Below are 25,792 nucleotides of genomic sequence, written 5' to 3' on the forward strand. Positions count from 1 at the left end.
GACCAGGGAGGTAAAAATAATGTGGTAGAGGGGTGGGCAAAAAAAGAGTCAATGTTCGGGAGGAGGGCGTCCCACACCTCCCATTGCCGGTATAACAAAAAAGTCCAAAATAATAAGTCCTGGTGAGGCCTCACCTGAAAGTCCATGGTGTCTTCCTAGATATCCTCTTCTTCTCGTTCAGCCTGGTATGCAGAAAAAGACCATATTCCGGAGTGTTCAGGCTTTAAACACATCAACGTGGTCTCCACAGTGTCTTTCGGGTACCCAAGAACTCTGGCGCTATGATTTCATGAGAGGACCCTGGGACCTGGTGGAGAAGAGTGTGGGGTAATGTAACCATATCCTTTAAGATTGTCACATGCCAACTAACATGCTATGTTTTTGAGCTGTAGGGGGAACCGAAGCTGCTGTAGCCATGTTCATGTCCTTTAAAGTCATGTGCAGGAGGAGAGAAATAAAGAGGTATATTTTTACAAGAAAAGATCTGGCGCCCAAGTTATACAACAAGAACCTGTTGCTGCATATGTCTATACCTGTGTCTATATGTGTGATTGATATAAAGCCACCATGGGCAGGAACACCCTTCTCAAGTATTGCCCACACCCCGGAGAGCTAGCCTGGGACAATGGGATGTGTATCAGCTCAAATGCACCTTGCACCACACCGCACACTGAAGGGGGGTTAGATTAGTAACCTGAAAAAATAAATCTGATATACCAGTAAGAAAACAACTTGAAACACAAGATGATAATTATTGTCTGTCTTATTTTGGAATATGATAGATATGTTACGAGAGAAGGCAACATATTAATTGCTAGTATTTTGGACCCATCATTTGGGTTGCAACCATTCAAAATGTATAAAAACATAATCTGCATGGGTACATGTAGCTGTTGTGCCCGGTGTTACTGGGCTTTATTTTTACTCTCTCTATGTCCCTGTCTCTTTTTGTGAGTGTCTCTCTCCCCCCTTTCTCCCTCCCATATTTTGTATTCCTCCTCCTGTTTCTTTTTTCCCCTCTTTCTCATGCTATCCCTTTTCCCACCATGTCTATCCCTCTCTCTCCCGAATTTACTTCAACCCCCCCATTTCTCTATTTTCTTTTGTTTTTCTTGCCTCTGTCTTTCTTTGTCACTGCTTCACCCCCATTTGTCTTCCACATGTCTGCGGTGCCATGGGAACAGTTGGATGTGGTCTGAGAGCTGTAAGGTGTTGTGGGCCCTGATATGGAGGTACCATTAAGAAGACACATAGGCTTGGCACTGCTAATGAATTGCTGTGATAGTGAAAAGATCTCAAACTCATATTTTGTTAAGGTGGGTGGTTGATTGAGTGTAGGCACGGGTATACCCTGTGGTTTAGAAAGCCGCAGGCTGTTGTGGAAGGAGGTGGGGCGGGCAGGGATATGCAGCAAGCTAGTGCGCATATGACCCTTAAATTGTCATCACTAGAGGAGGCTGTCTGTGGGGTGTCCTGCACGGCTGAGCTAGATTGACACCATATATTGACATTATATAATAGATTGCTATTTTTTTAAATGTATAGAGATAATAAAGAGTCAATTAGAAAATGCTCTAATTTTTGATTAAATAAAATTCTGGAAAATTTATAGGTCAGTGATCAACATGAGAGATAGATAGACAACTTGGCAGACAGGCTATTAAATATAAAATTTAGTAGAACTATCAGTTTTTATAGCATGGGTTACTATTTTAATGATTATTTAACCTGCAGAGTGTTGGGTTAAGTATGTGTAGCTATGTAAAGTGTAGTCCTAATTGACATTTTATTATAGGCTTATAACAACTGATTAAAAAAAAAATTGCACAATAATCAAAGAAAATATGTCAGTGAAAATAATATCTCTAGTAAATAACACAAAATTTGTTATTAAAAATATTTCAGCCAAATATACTTAATTAGCAAAAATCAAAGGTAAATAAATCTATGAAAATATATGAAAGCTCTAATGAGGTGCTTACATTTTTTTATTTGGTTTGTTAAATGTTCCTGCAGTGACTTTTCAGCCTCCCCACAACACTTTCATATCATAGTAATTTCTGACTTTTTTTAGTTTTGCCTTTTAAATAATTACCACTTTAAAACGTCGGGCAGACTGGCCAGGCTCTCGCTGAAGCCTAAAAGTCACAGGCTATTACATTTACCCATATATCTTTTGGAATATTATATACTGTATACACTCCGGTTCCTGGGTTATTTGCTATGTAATTCACTGTTGTGTCACAATAAAGATCCTATTGGTCTTGAATGCAGACTCCTGCTTGATAACTTGAAGATAACCCACTACAAGTTGGTGTTAGAGTGGGATCAAGTTAGTTCCTGTCCTTGAGGACTTTTGTGAGACAACATGGAGGCTTTTATGCAGCAGTTGGTGATGCACTATACAGAGCTATAGGACAAAAGCACAGCAGCAGATGGAAAATGTTCTGAAACTGTGGGATGCACATTAGCAATACTGCCCCCAGTGCTGAGTCCATGGGGTTTATTCCAACCTGGACCTTATCTGTGTGGTATTTGCATGCTCTCTCTATGTTTGTGTGGGTTTCCCAGAGGTTCGCCAGTTTCTTTTCACAGATCAAAAACATACTGGTAGGTTATATGGATAACAAGGTACCCCAGTTTGTGGTAAGGAATTAGGACCTCATTCAGAGGCAGTCGTTAGTTGCAAGCGGTCGCTCTGAGTCAGGGCGGCCGCTTGTATCCTGAACGGCCGCCTCCTTGTCGATCGTTAAGGTGTCGGTTACCACCCACAGCTTAACCACCGACCAGGTTGATGACCAGGTTGGTGATCACCATCACGACCATCGGGGCTTACGACCAGACCCTAAGGTTGGGTCTGGGTACTCGTAAGCCCCAGGGAGCTTTCTGCTCTGATGGAGCAGGAAGCTCCACACTGACATCACTGATGATGTCAGTGCGGCCGCCCACAAAACGGTAGGTGTTCGTAAAGGAATGCCTCCATTTTGGAAACCACCCCCCAGGCCCGCCTACCAAATGGGGCAAGCCGCCCCTTTGGTAGCGAGCTCCGGAGTGCACAGTGCGGCCGCTGCGCGTGCGCAGGACAAACCATCGAGTCGGTTACGAGTGCATCGGTGCTTGTGACCGAGTCTGAATAAGGTCCTTAATGCTGTAAGCTTCAATGGTACATGGGATGGGAGAGTACCAAATTTTGAGTGGCTCTCTCAGTCCCCCGGCAGAGTTGGCCACTTGCTGACTGAAGTAGGCAGCCTGGAGGATGTACTATAAAATGCTCCAAATTGCATCTTTAAACCAGGGGGACAGGATTGCAATGATAAGAATGTGGCACCACGCACTCCACTATTGGAGTGTGTTGATCCCTCCAGGACTCTCCCGGAGGGGTCTTAACAAAAGTCGACAAATATGGGCTGATGGCAATTACAAATATTATCTGTACAGCGCTGGGTAATATTTTGTCCCAAAATAAAAAATGTTTTACTCCATTCAGAAGATTTTTTCATGGGGACACCATACAATCTTCTGTTTGGGATAAACAGAAATAAGTTTTGGTAACTGTTGAAGAACAAACCTCTTAGCTGCGTATAAGAGTGGTTAGTTTGTGTTCACTGCATACAAAGATGAAGGATACAATTCAAGTATACATTGTGTGGTTGTAGCATTTCATAGAAGTGGTGCCAATGTGACATCGATGGTTTACGGACCAGGCCTTGCGGCTCATTAAAAATGGCTTAATATTTTTTCTTGAATCTGTTTTATACAAAAAGGACTGGTTATGTTTTCTAATGAACTGGTGTTAATTTGGAAATGTACTTAATTAATGATTGCTATGGATCATCAAGAAGAAAAACTGAAAGAAGAAGCGTGAGTATGCATGGGTGTGCGTGTGTTTAGGGGTATTGCTTGACTTTGACCCTAGTCCTGGTATTGTTAGTACTCCACATATTTACAATGTGTACTTTAGGAACTGTTTTAATTCAAAACAATATTATGTGTTTGCTTATTAGACATTATAGTGCATGGAAACTTTCAGGACCATTTGTCACATTTTTAATTGCCAACTAAAAAGAACAGTGACAAAAGAAAGGCCTGCTTCTAATGAAAACTTCTTAGCTTTCCAAGGTCAGTGTGGTAAAAATGTTTCTTCAATTAATGTGGATCGTTTTTATTTCTGCAACAGTGTTAATCTGCACTATAGTAAATTATTTTTGCAGTCATCAATGTGCCTGAAAGTTTAGTTTAGTCATTTTACAACTTTTCAATTAATGAACACTATACCTTAATCGCCTAAAAAAATTATATAATTGAAATTGTTTATCAAATCCATGTATGAATTTCATAAAACAAGATCTAAGAAATAGGGGATAAGTATTATTTAATTTTATTATGCTGTCATATACAGCCCTTCTTGTCTATTGGCCTGAATGAGGATTAATACCTCACATGTGCACCACCACATCTAAAAGAACAAGGTCATATTATAAATGTACATTTAGAGAGTTTAAAAGCAGAGCGTTAGTGTAGTGACACTTTTGTACAGTTTTTTTAGATTGTGTTGTTTCTGCCATATAGTAGATTGGAACCTGATTGTCTGTTAATATATCACTGTTGCTATTTTTACATTGCATTGGGTATTATTACCCCATACTGCAGTAGTAATTACTTATATATATGCTGCCAGCTCTCCTGGAAGGTGAGAGTATTGTTCTATGGTAGCTGGAGGGCTTTGTAAGGCTGGGCTCAGGCTCTTTTGTCTTAACACTGGTGAGTGCTCTTGCTGCAACAGTTGCATTTGTATTGATTTATACCCCTCTTTTCTTTTACTTTTTTCTTGTTTGTATTACACCTTCCATTTTTATTGTTTGCATTACTCCTGCCTTTTTTCTTGTTTATATTACTCGTACTCTTTTTCTTGCCTGTACTACTTCTGCCCTTTTTCTTGTCTTTATTTTCCCATCTTCTCCTTCCTTCTGTATTTTGCCTTGTTCCTTTCTTTATTTTTCTTAAAATTATATCTGCTTGCTAGCACCATGCTTGCCCCAAACGAGTGTTGCAAACCACTGGTTTATCACAATCATAATGGCAGCTTGGGGGTCCTTACCTCTGTCCCAAGGCCACTGTCAGTCTCATCTGCCATTGTGTGGAAGCTGATCTGGCACTGTTGAATCTTTCCAGTGATTCACGGGGCATGTCCTCCAGACATGCCCAGTAAAGTGGGGCACAGTTGTGACAGTGTGCCATTGTGGCTGCCAGGGAAAGTGATCTGGCGCCGCTGCTTAACAGTGTTTTATCAGGCATGTACTCCAGGCATGCCAGGCAAGTGGTCCTGTGTCTCTGGGATGGCAGGTGGATCAGGCTGATGCATTGCATCTGTATCTCGTCCATCTCCCACGGCTCTGAGGTGATGGTGGCGTGCTTGCTAGTATCTAGGGGAGCTGGGTGTTTGAGGAACTGTCAAAGTCCAATGGGGGGTACTCTGATGCCCCAGCTAGAGCTTCTAGGTTCAGAAAGGGGGCTGATTTCAATGTTGCTGGGACAGGGGATGGTGGCTATTTGTTGTCCCCTGTGGATGCTAGGGAGGCAGGACCTAACCAAGCAGAATACTTTGATTGTCAAACTGACTCTGTGAGTAACCCTGCTGGTCGCATGCAATTAATAAGTGCTGCTGAACCTCAGGTCTCCCATTCTCTACATTTGTGACACAATGCACAGGATAGAGTGGGTTGGCATTATGTCTGTGGGTTCAGCTCCTGGTGCAGAGTGCATCAAGCCGTTTTTGAAACATCTGCAGTAATGGCCATGATAGCTTCTATGGCCACTGCTTTTGCACCGTTAGTCACTTTGTTGGCTGCTGGCTCTGGTGGGAAGCTTTTTCTCATGGCCAAATGCATGGAGGTAAGAGTGGGCATTGCTCAATGTTTTCATTTATTTTGTGGCTCTATATGTTCTATTTAGTGTGAGATTCTGCTTATAATTTATCTAGCACCTTTTAGAAGATAATAGCTAGAATCTGATTGGCTGCTGTAGACAACACCTCCACTTCTATAAACCCATACTTTAGTAAATATACCCCTATGTCACTAGCAGATCCAGAGTGGTGCATTCCAGATATCTGGCAGGTTTTTTTGTAAATTGAAGGGCATTCCCAACCTTACTAGATTTCTTATTGTGAAGGCCCTAAAAGTTTGGGCTCATACGGTGCTGGTTCTGTCCACCAGGAGGCGTTCCATCAATGCTTTACTTCTTCCTGCTATCCTTGCATCCGTTGCAGATGGTGCGGTTTTCATTTTTGAGGTGCTTTTGTATCTTTTTTTCATGTTTTCTCTTGGGGTCCTCTGAGTTTTGGAGTTGACAACCTCCTCCAAGTGGATGGATGCGACTATACTTAATTCGGAAGGCCTTGTCAGGGAAGGGTCTTTGCAGTGCAGACTGTGGTGTTCCAAGACAGATGAGCTAGGTAGGGGCCGGCAGATCTCATTGGTTCCTTCCGAGGACTGTCGAGTATGCCCAGTTACCCTGGTCAAACAGTATTTCTCTGACAGTGCCTCATCAGCAGATTCCTGGCTTCTGCCATGTGATGTACAGTGCTTCCGGAAAGTATTCACAGTGCTTCACTTTTTCCACATTTTGTTATGTTACAGCCTTATTCCAAAATGGAATAAATTCATTTTTGTCCTCAAAATTCTACACACAATACCCCATAATGACAACATGTTAAAAGTTTTTTTGAGATTTTTACAAATGTAATAAAAAACTAAGAAATCAAATGTACATAAGTATTCACAGCTTTTGCTTAATACTTTGATGATACACCTTTGGCAGCAATTACAGCCTCAAGTCTTTTTGAATATGATGCCACAAGCTTGGGCATCTTTGGGCAGTTTTGCCCATTCCTCTTTGCAGCACCTCTCAAGCTCCATCAGGTTGGATGGGAAGCGTCGGTGCACAACAATTTTCATATCTCTTCAGAGATGTTCAATCAGATTCAAGTCTGGGCTCTGGCTGGGCCACTCAAGGACATTCATAAAGTTGTCCTGAAGCCACTCCTTTGATATCTTGGCTGTGTGCTTAGGGTCGTTGTCCTGCTGAAAGATGAACCGTCGCCCCAGTCTGAGGTCAAGAGCGCTCTGGAGCAGGTTTTCATCCAGGATGTCTCTGTACATTGCTGCATTCATCTTTCCCTCTATCCTGACTAGTCTCCCACTTCCTGCCACTGAAAAACATCCCCACAGCATGATGCTGCCACCACCATGCTTCCCTGTAGTGATGGTATTGGCCTGGTGATGAGTGGTGCCTGGTTTCCTCCAAACATAACACCTGGCATTGACGCCAAAGAGTTCAATATTTGTCTCATCAGACCAGAGAATTTTGTTTCTTCAGGTGCATTTTGGCAAACTCCAGGCAGGCTGCCATGTGCTTTTTACTAAGGAGTGGCTTCCGTCTGACTCTACCATACAGGCCTGATTGGTGGATTGCTGGAGAGATGGTTGTCCTTCTGGAAGGTTCTCCTTTCTCCACAGAGGAATACTGTAGCTCTGACAGAGTGACCATCAGGTTCTTGGTCACCTCATTGACTAGGGCCCTTCTCCCACGACCGCTCAGTATTGATGGCCGGCCAACTCTAGGAAGTGTCCTAGTGGTTCCGAACTTCTTCCATTTACGGATGATGGAGGCCACTGTGCTCATTGGGACCTTCAAAGCAGCAGATATTTTTCTGTACCCTTCCCCAGACTTGTGCCTTGAGACAATCCTGTCTTGGAGATCGACAGACAATTCCTTGGACTTCATGCTTGGTTTGTGCTCTGACATGCACTGTCAATTGTGGGACCTTATATAGACAGGTGTATGTCTTTCAAAATCATGTCCAAACAACTGAATTTACCACAGGTAGACTCAAATTAAGCTGTAGGAACATCTCAAGGATGATCAGTGGAAACAGGATGCACCTGAGCTCAATTTTGAGCTTCATGGGAAAGGCTATGAATACTTTTTTGAGGCATTGTGTTTCCAGTATCTTTCACTTCTTTGTTAGACTTTGGTATGCATTTGTTTAAAATCAGTGCTACTACTTCCACTGTGGCTGCATGACTTTTGGTTTTGGAGATATAGGCCTTAGGTTGATGAGAATCTTCCAGTTCTAAATGTTATATTCGAATTGATTATTGAATTAATGATTTTTATTTTGTTTGTCTTTTCTGTTGTATGTAATGTCTTGGGGTCTTGCTTGTTTGTCTGTCTACCCACTGTATTTCCTATTCAGGGATTAGCTATGTGCTGCTGTTAGCAGTGGGAGTGTTTGTGGGATTAAATTTTTTGCTTGAACTGACGGACCTATTACAGCTGATTGGCACTATATTATATGGGCCAAATTCAAGCCCCCACAGGTATTCAATACACCGCACTGTTTGGACAGCTTAAGGATTCCTTCTCGCACCCCCCGTGAGGATGCGAGGAGAAATCTGACAAAAGTGCCGGGTGCGCAGCTGTTTGCCAGCTTAGCACAGCGCTAACAGCCGAGCGCCTGACACTTTAGTCAGAGAATGTTGGTTACCGCTCCTTAACACCCAGACTTAACCCTTTCCTGACAACGCTAACAGCGTGTTGAATTGAATAGCTGCGGGAGCTCCCTCCCGCAGCTATTCAATATCGCAATGAATTGAATTCGGCCCTATAATTCTTTGTCCCTCAGCATGTTTTTTTATTTTTACCTCTCGTCAAGTTCATTTGTGTTTTCCTTGGCCACCCCCCATAACTTTTATTTTTGTGTCTTTCTGTTGCTTTCTAATTGGCACTGAAGCTCCTTTTGGCAGATCCTCATTAATATGGTTTTATATTACCTATCAATTAATAACCTTTGTTTCTTCCCCCAACCCCTCCTTATAGATCTTTCTTTTGACTTTTGTTAAGTTTGGATTATGGTCATTCATATGTGTTTTGGGTAGCTTGGTTCATGGCTTTGCATGGAGGGCCTGTTTTTCTAGGGTCAGCTTCTGTCAAGTGGATAGGGGTTAGTGGTATGTTGTGGCATGATCTTAGACCTAAGCTTTTGGATCAAGCAAAGTTTTTTAGTTTGCCTTAGGTCTTGGACATTCATTTGGGTGGCAATGACCTTGGCAAACGCACACATTGGAATTGTGGTGCTCTATAGTGGATGATATGGCTTATTTTGTTTGTTTGCCTGGCTGTCTTGTCAGATTGTATGGTCATTCATTGTTTCTAGACTGGTTTGGTGGGGATTGTTGAATTGGGCTATTGATGAGGCTAGGGAAAAGGTGAACATGACATAATTTGTGTTGGCCAATGACAGTGTTATTGTTAGGCATTTCAGAAATAAGTTTTGGTATTTTATTTTTGTATAGGCCTGATGGGGTGCATTTGATGAAGAAGGGGCCTTGTCTATTCCTTGTGGATCTTTTTGTGTTGTTGCTTCAGTACATTAGTGGTATGGTGGAGGTGTGATGTTTCTGCTAACAACCTTGCTTTCATAGGAAAGAACTGTAGGTCATCAGTCTCCGTGCAGAGTTTGTATTATGTTTGATTTGTTGTTGATTAAGTGCGCTCACCTTCATTGACTGTTTGCGTTCGCTGTACCACCCTAATGGGAGCAGCAGCATCACCCTACCGGGTGGGTAGTCAAGTTAAAAGGTTAAAGTAGGTATCTTTTGTTACATATCATTTATTTAGGTTTATCTTGTGCACCTAGGGTGGTATTCGTCTGCATTGCTGGATATTAGTTGTTGTATAGTATAGTACAATGTTAGATTGGGTTATTCTTTCTTTGCCACCATACTATTCTTTAATTTGTTAAATCATATATACTTATATCTTTTATTAAATAGCTAACAGTTTTATGCCAAATCTTCATATTCATGTTTTTATTTCAGGTTGATTTAACTGAGGTACACACAAGACAATTCTCAGCCCATAGGAGTTTTATGTTTTTACACCTTTTTAGACTGTTGTTGTTATTTAGACCTAAAGGGTGGACTCCTGACAGGTGAAAATCACAACCCTGATCCATTGAGTGTCCAGCATGGAAGGTGTCAACTGTAAGTGGATCTGATTCTTAATTTTGTCTTGGCGGTCTATAAAGTTTTCCAATTCAAAGATATCTCTCTCTACTGTTTTTCCAAATATTCTCAATACTAATGGTAATAAAGTTGTCTATGGGTCTTATTCAGCTTGGATCGCAGTTGCTAATACACACGCAATCGGCTGATTGTTGCGTTCTGCGCATGCATATGCATCGCAGTGCGCGTGCGTGAGCCAGCCACTGTGATCGGGACTGTGATCGCAGTGACTACGCAGACCCATTGCAGAGTGATTGACAGGAAGTGTAATTTGTGGGTGGTGATGGGGGGGTGGTTGGCGAAACGCAGGCGTGCAAGTGCGTTTGAACGCTGTTGCAGGGGCATGCTTAAATTAGCCACTGCGATGCCCTACGCAGCCTGAGGCTTCATATCGTGTGATGAGTAAGGTCAGAGCTTGTACAAGTGTGCGAGAGGCTGCAATGGTACTCGATTGTACCGATGGGTTCGCTGTCTTGCTAAACATTACAGATGTGTGTAAGGTAATCTGGGTGTCTTTATGTTGTGCTGCGGTGGCATAGCGATCACAATGAATTAGCATACTATCGTAGTTGAACTGCGTGCATAATCGCTATTGCATTCGCATTTGCGATCAGTAGTGAATCAGGCCCTATATCTCATTATTTGCAAATACAGAAACACATTTTGCATAACTCCATTTATGCTGCTCTGTCTTATCTTAACCGGGTACAATGGGTAGTAACTAGGTCCCAGTCATAGTTATCATTATACAATGACTCAGCACTCGCTACAAGAACTAGGGGTCTATTTACTAAGCTGTGTTAGGAGATAAAGCGAAAGGTGATAAGTTACCAGCCAATCAGCTCCTAACTGCCATTTTTCAAACACAGCCTGTGACATGGCAGTTAGGAGCTGATTGGCTGGTACCTTATCACTGTTCACTTTATCTCCTAACACAACTTAGTAAATAGATCCCAAAATCTCATAATACTCATGTGTCTTCTGGACTGTACTTGCAAATGTAATTAAATTAGTAATTTCACATTTTAAATTATTACTTATATAAGTACTGATCATAGCTTTTCCTGTACTAATAATATATTTTTTTATTATCTAAATAAAAACAAATATATATCACCAACAGGGGAAAACACAGGGGGGGTTTCCAAATGCTTGATTTTATAGTGAGTGTGGCCTGTCCATGAAGAGGAAATAATTAGCACTTAACCAGCTTCAATATGCATCCTACATGTGTATTGTGTGTCATAATTCCAGCATATACAGGACCAGCAATCACAGTAAACCATTAGATGCAGCAGTAGGGCCATCCTGTCTGAGCTGAACGTTTTTATTTCACAGGTGGGCACCATTCCAGAGAATGGGCGCAAAATGGGAGTCTGGGGGAGCAGCAGAAGAACCTAGCTGGACATATATGTACATATTGGTCTCCTTATGCACTGGATAACAGTATTAATAGTTAACCCTATAGATGGTCTATAACAGTGCAACCCTAATGGTGCATACACACTACACGATATGCTCCCTGAGCGATATCGTGTAGTGTGTCCCCGGCAGGCTGTGCTCAATGTCGTTCATGACATTGAGCACAGCCGCTGAACGATATCATTAACGATATCGTTCAGCGCCGGGCTCTCTCCCCCATTCCCTGACATGCAGCAACCTGACGAGATCGTCAGGTTGGCCTGCATGTCAGCCCAGATGAACGATGATGATGAACGACCCGCGGGAACGCGCGTCGTCGTCATCGTTCATCTTTTTGGGCTTAAAAATGGACGATAAAGTGGACGACTGAACGATAACGATATCGTTATCGTTCAGTCATCCACTTTATCGCCCAGTGTGTACGCACCTTAACAGTGCATGTTTTCCAGATCTCATAGTTGGTGCTAAAAGATCCACAGGTGGCGCTAATTATTTCATTTATGACAATGAGGAGAAATTGCAGCACTAGTAAAATTGTATTATATACTATTTCTATTGTGGTTATGGTTTGGGGTGGGGAGGGGGGTTTCCAGGCAACCGGGAGCCCCCCCTGTGTTTGTCTATGACCAAACACTGTACTACTCAGCTTTGCACATTAGAGACTCTAGACAAGCACAGTTACAACTATTTTTGAAGATTTTGAATTATAAGCTGTCTGAAGTAGATTTTCCAACTAATTCTGCTCATGTACCCCATAAATGTGTAACTTGCACTATGCATTGTACATATTTATCATCTGAAGTAATAATTTGTAAGATAAAATATACAGGCAAATTTTTCAAGTAGAAATTTTTGTCATTTTTAAATTACTGCTTCATCAATATGTAGTAAAAAAAGGCTGACTCTCCTGCTGTGCCTTCAGCTTCTGTTAATAATGCCGCCATCATAGTGTAATGATGCTTACTAAGCAACGCTTATCCCCTAACACATGGCGCGTACTGAAGAGGGTGCTAGGTTTACTGATCAGTCTCGTGGCCACCACTGGATGTCCTCGCATCTGTACCATCCACTCGCAATGAGATCTTGAGGTTTTGTGAGATCTCATGTACAAAGCGGCCACCCAGGAGCATTCTGTATCACATTAGTACTAGGCTGATGTGCTACAGATGGGCCAGAGATCGCCAGAGAGGTGAGTTACTGTAAAACTTCTCCAGTGACTCTCTTTTTATTACGTTTCAGCGCTAAGACTTCCTGTATGTGATAAGGGCCAATGCACAATATCTATTAGTGCAGGGATAAGGGGCATGTTAAAACATTGACCCCATATTCTTTTATTCATTAATATAATTTATAAAAAGGAAAAAATAAAAAAAAATCTATGAAAATACCTGACCTAAGCATTCCATGAAGGTCAAGCAATTTATCAAATTCACCCACTCTCTGGTTTCAATTACACAGCTATTGTGGTAAGAACACATCTTAGCAGGTTCATTTGCCTCAGTAGGGAATAAAGAACTTTAGCCTAATGCTTCACCTTTAGTGCAGGCCATTTGTGCCTTAGAACAAATAGCAATCATCACTCGGAGAGTGAAAAAAAAAAGTATCAGCGTTGGAGTGGCCTATTGGATGGGAGATTCTGTCAAGGTAAATGGTTGTCGGCAATGACTGTTGTAGAGTGGTGATAAATCCCATTTTATTGCTGAAAAATTCCAGTTTCCCTCCATGCCTGACAGCGCCCTACATTCTCATACCCATTTGGACATTTTCTGCACAATGTCCATCTGCTTCTTATTACCTTTCAACGTGCCTGTAGCTGAATCAGAAAAAAAAAACAGGTCAGAATCAGGGGAAAAAAAACCAATGTGATGGACAAAACAGAAGTGCGATGCTTGAACACTGATTTAATCAGAGCTTAAAACAGAAATTGTGTTTATATGCCTGAAAGCCTATTGACAGAGTTGTACACTCAAATATGCTTCTCAAATATATGCTTCCATTAATTCGCCTAGTCAGTGACTGTTCATTAAAATAACAATGATTTATCAAATTTATTTGATAAAGCATATTATTATATCTTGAAGATGCAGAGTAGGGACCAAAATGCTAACCTTTACATTGTATACTGGGATTATTATAAATCAGGTAATTAAGGCAGATGATGTATTTGTGTTGAATTACATTGTATGTAATATCACTGCATAGTTTCTTCTGAATATTCCAGGAATTCACCTATCCTTCAGAATAATGACAGCAGTAATAATTTAATCAAGGTTTCTAATTATTGACATAGCAATGAATAATGATTGTTTCTTGGTCTTCCTGGCCTTCAACTCAATACATAATGTCACAGAATCTTAAATTATTGCTACAGTTGAAAACCGATATTGACATAATCTCAGAATAACTCCATCACAAATGCCATGAAATAACACATATACTACTGGTATAATAATATAAACTACATTAATAGTGAATGTCATGTCTCATCGGCTGATATAATCCTTGTTGAAATATAACAATTTGAGCACATTATTTAATTTAAATACATGATCTGAAGTGACTATATTGATATGCTATAGTATTTGTTTTTCAAAAATCATGTTATATGTTTTAATAATAATATTAATAATATAATAATAATAATAATAATAATAATAATAATAATGGTAATTTATGATAAAGATTAAAACATACACATTAGAAAAACGGTTAATGGTTTTTGTGGGTAGTTATTAGGAAACATTTACACCCTGTACAATATATGTGTTATACTATTTGATAAAAGAAAATGATTTGCTGTATAGACTAATTAATATAGTTATAGTGGTCAATGAGTTGCATACAACATAATGTAATAGGTATTTAATATTTATTTAATTTTTACATTTAATTGGAATATTTAAAAACCTGAGAACTTTCAGAGATTTTAAAAGTAGTAAAAAGATATCTGTAATATCACACATGAGAATAAAGAATAATAAATAACTTGTTTTCATTACTAAATTCTTTACTTTATGTACAATTAAATCCTGACTGGGTAATATAATTTCCAGATTTCTTTAGCATAAATCAAATTTTTGTTTAAGTTTTATCGCTTATAAAGAAAATAATATGTATTTTTTATTTTTGCCAGCCTTACTATCTTGAACCCATAATTTGATTTTGATGAAATTAGCCAAGTTGCTTTGATTCCGTAGAAATCTATTAACCACAAAATGAGTTTGACTTAGAATAACACTGCACTTTTTGAGCTATTAATGTTGTATATCATAAAATATGGTCTGTAATATTAAAAAATCTATGTCTGTTTACATAAAGAAAACCTGTACAGAGAATATCCCTCAATTTATTCGGGGCATTAAACTTTGTCTTCTGAAATGACAAGGTGCAGAAATGTTACTTCAATCCTTTGAGAATTTTCTGACATTTTTCTTAGTACTGGTCTGGATTATTTACAGAAGCAGCAGAGGCACATGGAGTTGTGCATGACACTGATTGGTATTTCAAAATGTTGTATATATATTATATATATATATTATATATATATATATATATATATATATATATGTGTGTGTATATATTAGAGATGTGCAGTTCGGTTTTACTCTGATATACTCGGATATGTTCGGATTTCAAAAACAGCATCATATTGGCTATCCGGCTGTCACTTGTTTTGGATAGCCAATAAGAGAAATCTGAACAAATCCTAACTTGTGATAATTTGGCGATAAGAACCGAATAAAACCGAACCCACACATCTTTAGTAAATATATATATATATATATATATATACATACAGACAAGCAGCACTCAGGTAAACCACACAAGGGACCGGGGTTTACCAACACTTCGATGTTAATCCATTGTTATCAGGGTTGTGGGGTGGATTAACATCGAAATGTTAGTGAATCCCTGCACTTTGTGTGGTTTTTATTTACCTGAGTGCCACCTGTCTGTATGTGTATATGGTCTCTAAATTACTGAATTCCCGGGAGGGCACCCGGGCAAGGTACATGAGTAATGTGAGTGCCTCCTAAGTAACTATATATGTCCATACTGCTTAGTTAAACGGGCAAGGCTACACTTAACAAATAAATAATCCCACCTCAACTGATAATTTCTATTTTTTGTTATTAACTTTTCTCCCGCTTTTATTTAAAATTGTATTGAATGTGTTTCTAACCTATCTACTTGTGAGGTGGAGGTTTTTGGCAAAGTGTATTTGAAATGATAGTAAGGGTGAAAATATATTTCAAAATTCTCAATGGTAATTGGGCATTGAAAGAGATCTGCAATATAATTTATATAAATGTTTAAAAAAATTACTTTAATACGCTGTATAATATGTGGGTACGATAAAAGAATAATAATAAAAACAAAATATTGCTAATGACATATACAAATATTTATTTATTTATTTATTTTATTAACAGTTTCTTATATAGTGCAGCATATATATAAAAAGTTTAGAAATATTTTTCAATAATAACCTTCTTATAACAGCAAGTAATGGCAATCCTATAACAAGAGGGTAATAACAAGCTTTAACACACAAAACTGGAGCATTAATTAATTAATTATTGTGGGTAATCAGCAAATTAATTTGCTTGCCTTTATTGAACAACAAACTAAAGCCACATACACACTAGACGATTTTTATGAACGATATGGACAATAACGATATTGTTCAATGATATATAGTTCAGTGTGTATGCAGTGAACAACCAACAATGTGCGCTCCCGCGGGTCATTAACAATGTCTTTTGTCGTCCGTACATTGCAAGCCAATCTGACAATATCATCAAGACTTGCCTGTTCAGAGATGGGGCAGGATGACTTCACTGAAAGAGGTCTTTTAAAGATATCTTTCAGTGTGTACACCCAATATCGTTTGTCCTGCACTACAGAAAGTACAAGAGAAATCTTTCACCAATGTCGCTCATAGAGCACATCGTCTAGTGTGTATGAGCCTTTAAGTTTAATAAATAAAGTTAGATAAGGCTGTGACTGTTAGACTTTTTCTCTGCACTTTAAGCTACCTGTATGTAATAATTTTAAGGAGACTAAATTTGACCACTGAATACATATAACTAGGGATGTGCGGATCCGGATTTCTAAAATCCGAACAGACCCGAATTTAGGGGTTCAGAGTTAAACTGGGTCAAGGTTCAGATTCACTCTTGTGACCTGGTTTGGACAGAGGGCCCGATTCAGACCCGCTTGCTAGTTGCGTTTGCACGCAGCCAAAGTATGCAACGGCAAGGCATTAGCACACCCACTATGTCTTAGTGTGCGATCGTGGTGTGTATTTAGACGCCCACCAGCCTGTCATAAGACGCCCACTGTCCCACGTCATCTCCAGAAACTGTATGCAACATCGAGTACCATCGGAAGCAAATGCAGCACTTGTGGTCGACCTTACCCTACCGCAAGCACTGTGAGTGCTTCAGTGTGTAAAACAACCATTTGACATGTACTACGACGCTGCGTCTTAATTAGGAGTGCCTCTGAAACGGTGTTAAGATGCTCAGACATGCCTGCGTTTGCACAACCACACACCCTTTTTCATTGATCATCCCATCAACACCCATAAATGGCTTGTCCTGTCACTCATTCTAGCGAGCTGACTATGCGCAGTTAGCGAACGCTTCTTGATCGCATGGACTAGTTCACGTACACGCACTGCGATGCATACACATGCGCACATTGCAAAGTATCAGCAGCTACGTGCAAACGTAGTCTAGCGAGCGGGTCTAAATTGGGCCCAGAGTCCCGAAACAAATCAGTTGCCAGTTTGGAACTTGAATTTAAAAACATTTTAGCTGTTTTTATCGATTTTTTTATCCAAATCCAAAACAAAAACACTCGAGGGTGATTTTGCAAAACCAAAACACAAAAATGAATCCAGATCCAAAATCAAAGCCAAAATATGGGGGTTCGTGCACATCTGTAGTCTCTACGTATTACCCTGAACACACCAAATCACTACAACACATGGTTCCCCAACCATTGCAGAACTAAAAATCTCAGCATGACCTACCAGACTTCAAGTTTTCAGACAGCTGGAGAACCACAAAAAGCTATAGATCACACAAAAACAATCAAAACTACACCATGATTGATATGGCATTTGAAATAACCATCTATTAGACACTTATGGGAGCTATTGCAGTTTATCCATAAAGATTTAGAATAATACAAGGGACAATTTGGAAGAAATGAAGGGTAGAGGGAATTGAGTGCAAAACTTGGTTTATTGCTGTAAAAAAGGGACACTTGGGAAATCAATACTTTACATACAGCTACATAGCGAGCCTATATATAATAAAAATAATTACTTCAGTAGGAGTATGGGAACTTTTTGCATGCATATTGGGGAAAACGTTTTCAATTTTTATATCAACTCATGCTAAGTTTAATGACCTTTTAAACAAGCCTGAACATTCCATGTATGCAACCAACAAATGCAGAGAGCTATTTCTTGTACAAATGTAATTTGATAAGAAGAAAATAATAAACCATTCCTTTGAGACTTAATTTAGTTTTTGCAGAAAAAACTTAAATGCCTGCAACATTGAAGTATTTGAAATGTGTTTGTTGTATATTTTAAAAACCATCACTTTAAAATTCAAGTTTGTTTTCTCCATGGAGATCATTAGAGAGCCTAGACACAGATAAAACAGACACACACAATATTTTTTGGGAATTGTGTGAAGAGCAAACAACATTCAAAAGGTAAATTGCAATCGTTTTAATACGACTGACAACTAGTACTTATTTATATATGTGCTGAGAACTTGCTTAGAGTATTTATTTTCAACAATAGCTGTCTGGAGACTTGATTCATTGTCAGATGTAGAATTTGAATAATTAGAAAAATGAGTTGTCTGGATTCATTTTGCTGTCTTAGATTAAGGGTGTGCTAAATCTCATTTTATTCGCTTAAAGTGTTTACCAAATTATGTTGTCTGCATTTAATCATTGCTCAGTTTGCTCGGAAAGGGGCATTAAATTGTGTGGAAAGGATACAATATATCAATGGTCATGCTTTATATATGATGTTGTTCTATATTTCGTTTGTCTGTGCTAAAATTAAATCAGATCGAGGATCTACATTTTTAAAGTAGCCTTGACATTGAACATTATCATGAGCTTGATACATTCGCTAACATCTAGCATGTGATTTGTACAGCTGAGTGGAAAGATAACCTTTTGTATATCCGCGCTCTAGTACTAAAGTTGGCTAAGTATGTACAGAATTTGGTCAATTTAAGCCACACTAGAATTTGAGAGGACCACCAACCAACAAAGACGGGCAGGGGCATTGGAAATGCATTTGGATTTTAATTGCGCCTGTCCAAAACTGCAGTCGGCCCCTGGCTTCGATCGTTATATGTGAGTGTCTGACACAATAATGGGGTCTCATGAGATCCAGCTGTACAGTTGTCAGACAGAACATCTACATTTTAATGTATGGGGTCAATTTACTTGAAGTAGAGTAGTTCAACAAGCCACTGCTTGGCAAACATTTTTGCTGGAATAGTATGTGGTGACTGAGTTTTTCATGGGCTTTTCAGATATCATGCTGATGAGGACATCGATTAAAGTTTTGAGTTTGATTTGCTTAATTTTTTCAAGATGGTCAAAATACATTCCTGGTGTAATATGTTTACATTTTACTTGGGACAATTACTTCTTTATGATAAAAAAATTGTTGACTTTGGTTTATAATATAAATAAATTGCTAATACTTGAATGTTTGAAATGAATATTTATATTACCATATTATGAATATCACAAGCTAAATAATAATTAAAGCACTGCTACATGTACTGTCAGTAAGCAGCCTCTCCAGGGGTCATAACAGTGGATTCAGGCCTGATATGAAAGTGAACTTTTCCATTTATAAACAAAATCTTTAAGGGTCTTCTAAAGTGACTAACAGTACATGCACATGAGATTATTTGAAAGCATCTTCTTCTTCTGATGAAACGACCATATCAATATAATGGAGAAACGCGTAAGGGGATTAACTGTTATACTGTTACAAGACCCTTAAGGATTTTATTTATATATGAAATAGCAGGCTAATTGGGACCACTTTTATTTAAGAACTGAATTCTGAATCCAATTTTGTAACTTCCGGCCATTACTAGGAGGATGCTCATCAACGAAACAATGTTTTTGTTCATGATGTTTAAAGCCTATTATTAACACCATTTAGTAGTAAATCCTTATTTCTATGCTAGCAAGGGGACTGTGATACTGTTGACAAACTAAACATGTTTTCAACCCAAGTAATAATTCTATTCAGGGGGACGTGACAATGTGAATATATATATTTCCATAATCTGAATGGTCTTAGCCCAAATATTGGATGTGTCTTCTATTTTGGGACTTTTCAGGTTCCATATCGACATATTTTTTGGAGTATCATTAATTATTAATCATAGTTCTGTATAGGTCTGTTAATACTAAGCAGATTTATGCAATTGTTTTTATTATATTTGTCAATATTAGTAGCATTACAAGTTTTAAATACATTTGTTAATGTGTTGAGGCTGGCAACACTTCTTTCATTTCTTTTTTTGGGTCTTTAGTTAAACATTATATAGGAATCTGGGTGTCCTATAAGGAAACAGCTAACAATATTCATTGGTTATATTCCTGGCATAATGATTAGTTTACCTACCCTGCATTATTAGCACCTTATATGTATTTATTGTTAAGCATCAATGCTGCCTGATTGGGGATTACTTCCGTGAAATACAGTAGTTGCTGATGTGCTACTAAATTGAAAACATGACATCACACTTCTTTTACTGACCATACAGCAATGTGCTGCTACTTTCTGCCGGTTACAGCATGAAATCTTCCTATAGTCAATTAGTTTGAAGTTTGCACTCAAGGTGCATACACACTAGACAATATATCGCACGATCCAGGAGATATCGGCCAGATTGCACGATATATCGTCCACATCGTCTAGTGTGTACGCACTACGTAGTGTACATGCGCGCTCCAGCACATCGTTTCACACATCTTTCATTGTCTGTACAAGCAGCCCAATCAGACAATATTGTTAATGATTTGCAACATATCGTTGAATGTGTATGCACGACCAAACGATATGTGGTATGGATTTATGCTTTAGGAGTGCAAACAACATATCGCTAACGATGAATCGATTTAAATGATGAATGATAAATCATTTGATTGTTTATCAAATCCTCTATTGTGTATGCACTATATCGTCTGTCCGGAAGTTGAAGAGAAATCGTTAATGATGTTGCATCGTTTGCACATCATTTAGTGTGTACCCAGCCTTACAGTGTGATTCTTCTGGGTGAGTAGCTTAGTTATGTTAATCATAAACTAACCTAAATTGCTAAATGCAATGAATAAAAGGGTGATAAAATTAAGACTGATGGTGTTTTGCATAATTTCTCAATTTTCCTGCGCAGCCATTCCAACTACTACGAGATCAGCCCAAGCTGAAATGATTCCGACATGTCCAGCAATTTTCCCTGGACAGACCATATTTTTGAACCCCTCATCTTATTTTCCCACATTTTAAACTCCTAAAGAACCAAACTAATAGGAAGTTATGGAATATGTTCCTGTAATTGTTTTACATTATTTATTTTATGGCCTAAAAATACATTGGTTCATGTGTGTATTCTAGTTTAGTATCTCAAAATTATGGGGGCTCCACCAAAACCACCCCTTTACCCCCCACCCCCCAAAAAAATTACACTCTTCCCCCCAAAAGAATAATCAGGATTGTTGCCAGGTATTTTTTTGTATTCCAAATGCCAGCAAAGTAACACAGTGATTTGTACTGCTACCTCACAGCATCAGAGTCTTGAGTTCAATTCTTGACTAGGGTCCTATGTGTCTGGAGTTTGTAAGTTCTCCCTGTGGGCCGTATTCAATTAAAAGCGAAAAGTTAGTTGCCGGACTTTTCGGCGTCATCGGGGGTTTTGCCGCCGAAAACGTATTGAGCGCGTCCCCGCGTATCCCCGTATTCAATTGCAAATGTGCGAAAACGGGACCCGGGGAAACCTAAATCGGCCAAAAGTCCACTCATTCTTGGGGAAATCATCCTGACAACCCCCTAAAGATGCTCTGACATGGGGGTTCACTATGGGTACCTCCGATTAGCCCTGCTAAAGGTATTTGGGGTTTTTAAATGGTCTCAATAGGTGCTATTTAGCATCTTTGTGCAAGTGGTGAAGAATAGCATTTTGCAATTTTTTGGGGGGGAAATAAGTAGTCCCATAAAATTTGGGGTACATGAAAATGGGTGCAAGCATATTTAAAGATGGCTAAAGTCAAGCATTAAAAAGCACCAAAAATAAACCTATAGCAAGCACCTGCAATCAAAAATACACCTCCCCCATACTTGCAGACCCCCCAAAGGCTATTTCACTAGTTTTTGAATTTGTACCCCCACTTTGAATTTTTTCACCCAGTGCTTTTTTGGGGTGTCCTTTGGGTTTTTTTCAGAGTTTTTGATGCAGTTAGCGTCAAGGGGGTGTCCAAAAGGGTGCAGGGTGGTTGCCCCAAAACCCCCATTCTACACTTTCAACAGGCAAAATTTTTCCGATGGTTACAAGGTGCAAACTTTTCACACTGGTGAAAAGTCCGACCAATTGAATTACGGGGAAAAGGGGAATAGCCGAAAATGACGTCATCGGCGAAAAAGTATCGCGGAAAAGGACTTTTCACTTCTACTTGAATACGGCCATATGTTTGCGTTGGTATCCTCCCACACTCCTGAAACATAATGAGAGGTTAATTGGTTGCTAACTAAAAATGTATGTGTGTGTGTGCCTTTGCATGTGTGTCTGTGTATGTGTTTGTGGTGCCATTGCGTGTGCGTGTGTATGTGTGCATGCACTAGTTTGTATGTGAAAGAATTTAAACTGATAGCTCCTGCAGGGCAATGACTGATGTGAATGGCAAGCATTCTCAGTACAGTGCTGCATAATTGTTGAGGCTAAATAAATAAAAATAAATATTTGATGAGTCTAAATAAATAAAAATAAATATTCAGGAAAATTAACTTTCTATATTCAAGGTTACATATAAGTTTACTGAGATGTTTTCATACCAAATTTTACTCTCTTTGAATATATACCTATTATTGATTTATTGAGCATGTATTACATTATTCCACTGTGTACAAATGAAACCAAACAATGGCAACATTAGACTAAAATATATCTCTTTATAAATAATCGCAATATAACACAGTGTACTTCACAGCAATACGTATCAGGTAAAAGTCGATGAAAGCCCTTGGCAAATTAGCAAACTAAGGGCCTGATTCAGACCCACTCGCGAGCGGCTGTCCGCTCGCAAGTGGGTCGATGTTCTGCACTGAGCATGCGCACGACGGAGGGAGCTCCGTCATGCGCATGCGCCAGACGCGACGAGCGAAGGACTTTCCTTCGCTCGTTGTGTCTGATCAAAGGGGGCGTGCTGTCGATGTTGATTGACAGCACGCCCCCTTTGGTGGGCGTGCCGGGGGCGTGCCTCCCTGACGGGGGCGTTCCTAAGGGAACGCCTACCGTCAGAAGCCGGCCCACTGACATCACTAGTGATGTCAGTGGGAGTGATTTTGGCTCTGATAGAGCCAAAATCACTCCGGGCCTTGCGGTTGAAAACCTCAACCGCAGGCTCCGGCTCGCAGTTTCGATGGTTGCGATGGTCAAGACCATCGCGGCCATCAAACTGCACGCTCGTATAGGCTGTGGGTGGTGACCCACAGCTATACGAGCATCCAGGAGGACGCTCCATAGTTATGGAGGACGGCCTTCATTCAGAGCGTGCACTCTGCTCAGAGCGTACGGCTCTGAATGAGGGCCTATGGTCCAAGAATGTGGAGTTAATTTTCTCAGCAGCTGTAGGCAGAGACAACCTCAATTGGTTTTGAAGTACATTGACTGCTACGTAGGGAGTGCCTGATGTAGACTCAAACCTGTAAGCTTGAAACTTTTAATACAGGAAGATTACAATGTTTTTATTACACATTACACAACTTAGGGGTTCCACATCAAATTGTGTTCCAGTTCAGAATCACTTTGGGGTTCTCAGTCGAACCGGGTCTGGCTAAGTTCTGCAGTCAGTTTGGAACCCGGATTTAAAAACCATACTAGGGTTTTGGATTGCATGTAAACAGCTCAATAATAGCTGTTTTATCGATTTATTTTTGAGGTTTATTGATTGTTTATTGATTTCCATACATTTTTAAGGAATCTAAACCGAACGAAAACCAAATCCGAACCAAAACACTTGAGGGTGGTTTTGCCAAAACCAAAACGCAATGATGAATTAGACTCAAAAACAAAACACGGGGGTCCACACACATTTCTAGTTTTGATTAGTGAGACTGAGGCATACAACCCTAGTTGATATTCCCTTCTGTCCTTTCCTTATCAACCAGAGAACTCATTGCAACTGTGCTTGATAGGGTCCTCAGGAGAAGTGGCAATTGCCAGTGTCACTAATTTCTTCTTCCTCTCTTTGCTTGTTTACCCAACCAGGGCGTGGACTGTAGTAATTTGGACAGCATGACAGAAGAGTTGGGTCTACCATGGTCAGACTGGTTTAGAAAAAAACATCCATGTAAGACTCACCAACATCAAAAGAGGCCATTTCAAAGCTTAAGGCTCAGGATAGGATTATGATACTTGGCAGATCTGCTCAGTGGTATTATGGAGGAGTGGATCAGTCATAAGGCTATGCTTCTGGAGTTAAACTGGATTGGGACTGGCCCATTTTCTAACCTCAAAAATTCATGAAGTTTCAAGTACTACACCTGCTGCATGCTACTACTCCTCCAGCCTCCTGCAACTTCAACACATAATTCTACCCACTGTTGTATAACATTACCTATTATTATTATTTACTATTATTACATTTTGTCCTCCCACATTTTACAGTATGTCAACTCTGTATTAATCTGTTTTATCATGTACTTCTGCCTGCAATACAATGACTGCTTTCCATGTCTCTCCATAGTACATATGCCAGTGTGCTCCCTCCCTCCTGCCTACCATCCCTCCCCTGTCCCCCTTTATTACAATTCTACATGCCCAATATTGTTTCCCACATCACCCTACCCTCCTGCAACTTTAACTGCTTAGCCTCCTTTGCTACCTGTCTGGCCGCTAAACCTAATTGCTCCTTTATTCCTATTGTCTCTCAATTCCCTCTCCCTCTAGAATGTGAACACCCACAGACAGACAGACTCACCCTTGTTTGTCTTACACTGAATTTTTTCTGTATGTTATGTCATTTTCTTAGCTAATAGCATCCGTGCATTATTACATGAATAAAACAGTTATATATACTGTTTTCATCTTTGCCATTTATAATTTGTCCAATTGGTTTATCTTCAGAATATTGGCATTAACTGAATGTCAACATGTCGATATTAACAATGACAGAATGTCAACATGGCATACTGGTGACATTGTGAATATCAAAAATAGAATGTTTAACAGTCATTTTTTTATTTATTTTAAGGTTGGGGTAAGTATTGATTTCAAAATTAGGGGCTGCAAGTAGGGTAAGGCTGTGCTAAGGGTTAGGTTAAAGTATTATTACCACATGGTTGACATGCTGTATGCTGACATTCACAATGTCGACATTATGTCAATGTCGACATTGTAAATGTTGACATTTGACATGTTGACCTCCTGTCCATATTAACATTCTGAACCTCAACATTTTGTACCACACCCATCCTACTGAGTCTGTGGTATTCTAGCAACCTGCACCTGTCACAACCCATGCAGTTCATCTTTCCTGCCTGGGGTGTCACTCTCTGCTCTGGTGTTTCTAGCACACTGTGGTCTGTATCTCAGTAGTTTGTTGCATTAGCTGAGTGTGTGAGAAGCACCAGAACAGAGAGCGACATCCCAGGCAGGAAAGAGGAATTGCACTGGTTGTGTCAGGTTCAACTTGGTTGCCCTGAGGCCCCTTCAAGCCTTAATCCGGTCCTGACCCCCACTAGTCATGTATCTTAAACAGTTTGATATATATGCCAATTGCACTATGTAGTGTGAGGGGATGCAGTCAGCAATGTCAGTGGTCAAAGTCCCGCCACCGGAATCCTGACAGCTGTCACTATACCGGCACCAGAATCCAGACAGCTGCAATCCCAATGGTTAGTAGTAGGGTTAGGGTTCGGCACTAGGGGGAGGGTTGGGCTGTGACACGGGAGGGTTAGGGTTAGGCTGTGAGAAAGGTGGGTTAGGGGTAAGGTTAAGGGAAGGGTTAGGATACTTAAC

This window comes from Taudactylus pleione, unplaced genomic scaffold, assembly GCF_031769625.1.
Source record: "Taudactylus pleione unplaced genomic scaffold, aTauple2 ptg000201l, whole genome shotgun sequence".
In the NCBI taxonomy this organism is placed as follows: Eukaryota; Metazoa; Chordata; class Amphibia; order Anura; family Myobatrachidae; genus Taudactylus; species Taudactylus pleione.